The sequence below is a fragment of the Neomonachus schauinslandi genome, chromosome 2 (assembly GCF_002201575.2).
Source record: "Neomonachus schauinslandi chromosome 2, ASM220157v2, whole genome shotgun sequence".
Lineage (NCBI taxonomy): Eukaryota > Metazoa > Chordata > Mammalia > Carnivora > Phocidae > Neomonachus > Neomonachus schauinslandi.
The window spans coordinates 14,196,516-14,201,184 of NC_058404.1; positions in this window are offsets into that span (position 1 = coordinate 14,196,516).

The window sequence follows — 4,669 nt, forward strand, 5'->3', positions numbered from 1 at the left end:
CAGCGGGAAGCCTGCTTCTCCCTCTCGCACTCCCCCTGCTTGTGTTCTCCCTCTCGCTGTGTCTCTCTCTGTCAAATAAATAAAATCTTAAAAAAAAAAAAATACAGGACTCCCAGCTAAAATTGAATTTCAGATCAACAAGAAATAATTGTCGGTATAAGTATGTCCCATGCCCTATTTGGGACATACTTACACTAAAAAATGTGTTTGTCGTTGATCTGAAACTGACATTTAACAGGGTATCCTGTTTTGGTTTTTTGTTTTGTTTTGTGTGTGCTAGATTAGGGCAACCCTAAGGGAAACTCTGATGGTGCCTCTTCTCAGACCCACACCTGACCCTCCAGCTTGATGGAGGGAACGAGAAACGAGGGGGGAGGATATGCTAGGTCCCTGGGGCTACCCTAACAAAGTACCACACACTGGATGGCTTAAACAATAGAAAGGCATCCTCTTACAGTTATGGAGGCCACAAGTCAGCAATCCAGGGGCTGGCAGAGCCATGCCCTCTCTGAATGCTCAGGGGGAGTCCTCCCTCGCTTCTCCCAGCTTCTGGTGGCTGCCAGCCATCCCTGGTGATCCCCTGGCTCATGGCAGCATCATTCCAATCCCTGTCTCAGTCATCACGGGGTGTTCTCCCTGGGTATCTCCCGGGTAACGTTTCCCCTGCTTAGAAGGACACCAGTCATTGGAGGCGGGCCCACCCGCCTCTCCCAAGTGTCCCATATCCGCTCACAGAGTCCATGAGGCGAAACCTGCACGACTCAGGGCAGCAGCTGACCTTCTGGAACACCCCTGGCGTGAGGGGGGCGGCCAGAGCTGCCTCTCTGCTCTTCCTGCAAAAAGCCCACCAGAAACGACACCCAGCTGCGCCTGAGAAACAAGCCTCATGCCACCAACCCCACCCCAAAAAACCCTGGCCTCAGTGTTCATGCGCCTGGGCCCATTAGCTGGCCCGCCCCTGAATGCCGGGCGAGGCTGAGAGGCTGAGTGCTTGCCAAGGAGAAGGAAACATCCTCTGAGGTCAAAATCGCATCTCGATCTGCGTACAGGCTGTGTGGCCCGAGGGGCCCGCACCCCTGGCTCCGCCCGGCCTTCGCTCTGACTGGGACCTGGGGCCTGGCCAGCGAAATGCCCACAGCTGGTAAAAGGAGGTTCAGAGAAGGGACTGAGCTGCACAGGGTTCTGAGGAGCAGATCGGAAGCCTCCCAGAATCCCGCCGAGCCCCCAGAACCCCAGCCTACCACAGTGGCAGCTCCAGCCCCAGAGTCTGGGGTTCTGGGCCTGGACTGTGTTGTGAAAATCCACAATGTTGCAGAGCTGGCAAACTGGGTGGAGGTGCTTCCCTTATTATTTGGAGCGTCTCTGAGTGGAGAAGCCCTCACTTCAGTTACCTAGTATAAATAATTAACTAATGGAGAGTAGAGAGGAATCCGTGACTTACTGCATTAAACCCACACACACACACACACACGTGCCCACACGCACAGAGGCATGTAGGCACACCGTGGACAGCTCTTTCTCAGGGCCCCTGTATGCCTCCCTCCCCTTGGCATGTCCCTCGTGCCCCCATGGCACCATTCTGGCCCTGGGCCGCAGGGACCTCTCTTAGGAGTGAGAGTGGTCAGGCTGGGGCTATCTCCCCCTGCACTAGGTCTGCAGGCGAACACCTGTGACGCTTCTCTCTGGCAGGCAAAGGCCCAAAACATCCTTTGGCCCATCCTCCCGGCCTGAGGCACTCACCCTTACATACCCGTGGGATTCTTCGTAGAAGCGGGAGTTCAAAGCCTTGAATCCTCCATTATGTGGCCTCTGTCAATGGTTTCGTCTGGCATTGAGAGATTCAAAAGTGTAGGTCTTAGGGGCGCCTGGATGGCTCGGTTGGTTAAACATCCTACTCTTGTTTTCAGCTCAGGTCATGAACTCAGGGTTGTGGGATCCAGCCCCAAGTCAGACTCCATACTCGGCAGGGAGTCTGCTTGAGATTCTCTCTCTCCCTCTGCCCCTCCCTACTGCTCTCTAGCTCTCTAGCTTTCTCTCTCTAAAATGAATACATAAATCTTCAAAACAAAACAAAAAACAAAAACAAAGGGGTGGGTCTTTGAAGCACTTAGGATGCTCTGCTCTTTCCAGATTCTACGGAGCATTCCAGTACCTTGCATGTGCTCTGGCCTCAAGAGCCTAATGTGCCATGATTTGTGTATCTTTTCTAAAATGGCATAATGTGAACATGATGGGACCTAATTAACAGAATATTTTAATATAAAGAGGAGTAACTCGTGTCTGAGTGATCCGCTCACACACATCCACTGGGGCCCCATCTTCAGTCAAGTTAGTCTGTTCAGAGACAGACTGTCTTCCTCGGATGGGGAAGTGACAAAGCAGCCTCCCCGGGGCGGGGTGGGGGGGGGTGGCGCAAGCCCAGAGAGACCCCTGCATGGGACAGAAGCAACTTCAGAAACTGCTGGAAAGAAAGCAGAGGATCCTCGCGTCCTGCAGTTCTGTGCCTCGGGCCAGAAAGACGGGGACACCAAAGGAGGCCAGTGTCTCTGACAGCAGGGAGACCCCAAAGAGCAGGAGCCAGAAAGGAGCTTTGTCACAAGCCAAATATGGGGTGGGGTGAGGTGGAAGAAGCCTCGAGAAAGGCCGCTGGGTGGGCCATGCAGGGAGTCCTTCGCTCCTCTACACGGGGCCTTCCTGGGTGTCCAGAATGTCCCTTAACAGTGAGCAAGAACGTGCGATTCCAGAGAAGACCATCTGTGTACCACTCAAAACCTCTGTCACCTTCAAGGGATCTCTTCAGTCAGACTGCCTGCCTGGCACCTCGTGCTGAGCCAAGAATGGCTGAAGGTGGCCACCGCACCCCAGCTTTCCCTGGCACAATTTCTTTGTTCACGTAAATATAGAGGAATTCCAGATGATGCACAGAAAATGTGCAGTAGAAATTATTTCATGTCTGGCCTTTAAAAAAAATCTACTATATTTTTTTTTATCCATTCTATCCAGAAGGAGAGAGTTCAATGCCATAGCAAAATTTCAAAGTAAAGTTGGGCTTAGAGCCTTCTTCCCTAGCATTCAGATCCCCTCGGACTTTGACATCTTCTTCCGTCTGCCTCTTAGGAATACAGATCTTCCAGGTGGCCCTCCTTCCAGACTCACCCCCCTCCGGGCATCCACCTAGCCCGAGCAGCCCCCACAGAGCCTTATGACCCTGAACCACTTTCTCTCTCTCTCTCTCTCTCTCTCTCTCTCTCTTTCTCCTGAAGGTGATTCTGAGCTAGGAAGCCTCCCAATATTCTACTTTGCTATATTATTGACAATAAAGGAAAAAAAAGGAAGGGTTTGTACGTCTCTATTTCTTCTTCTCCACCTTTCTTGTTCTTAGGCTCATCTGTTTCTTCATGTGACACACAGGAATACCTTTTGGGAAGTGGATTTTACAACCTTTAAAACCAGGTCCTGACACCCTGACTGGGGCATTTGCCCCATTTGCCCCCTCTGCCCTGGACACCATTTCCAAAGGTAGCCAGGTCTGTCTCCGTGCCCTTCTCCCCCTGGAACCTCTCCCCTCGCCCCCTGGCCATCTTGTAACCCTCCACACGCCCGAGAGCTCCTCCTGATCTTCAGACCATAACCTCAGTGCCAAACACTCCCATTTACAAGAATCAAAAACCCCAGCGGGCTCCACTCAGGAAACACGATTTCAATAGAGCGACTTTAACAAAGGAATGGGTCACGTGGGTGATGGAGGGCTGAAAGGGAAAACAACAGGGTGAGGAACACTGGAGCACAAAAGATAATAATAGGAAGCAGCTACTACCCCTAGTGTTGGGGGGGGAAATGTAAGGGCCCCTACAGAGCAGGGACACAGACCTCCCGGATGGGGTGATACCCAGCTAGCTGCTGGCTGGTGCCTCTAAGGAGGCATCACGAGGCTGGTTCTGGGAGCAGAGGGTAGAAGCCCACAGCACAAGGACATCTGCTGCCACCAGGACGGGACAGGATGCCAGTCGGAGCAACAGTGACAAGAGCAGTAACCAAACGAGAATCAGGGAGTCTCCTCTCCCTCCTCCTTCCCTGACCCCTGGCTCCAAGGGGCCCTTTTGGCTGAACCACCAGGAATCAGCCTGCAAGGAGACGTAAGGTTTGCAGTCCCAGCCCAGCAGCACAGCGCTGAGAACAGGAGCCCGGCTTTGGGGTGAGAGAGGTAAATGCATGGGGCGTTCGCTGCACGGACAACAGCTCCGGATTCCAACACTTGGCAGGGAGCCCGGTGCTTCCAGAAGCTTGAGAAATACAGTCATGCCAAAAGATATTTCACAGGAGACATGTATTTCATATCAAATCTATAGATTGAGGTCGTTGCAAAAGTCCGCTGTCTTAGGATGTCCTTGGGGAGCACCGTCCTCACTCAGGTGTGAGGGATGGGGTGCAGAGGCGGGGCCAGGGCTGGGAGACGCCTGCATCATGAATCCTTCAGTCGCCGCCAGCCGGTTTTGCAAAAGCGCTGGGCGCCCCCGGCATCCCACCTACATTTAGTCCCAGCAGCCCCCCAACCCTCTGTGTCTTCTGCGGCTCCCCACCGCCCCCGGTTCTGCGGACCCTCAGCGTCCTTATCCCCGGGACCCGAGGCAGGAACTGGGCCGGCGCTCCCCCTAGCGGCGGCCGACGA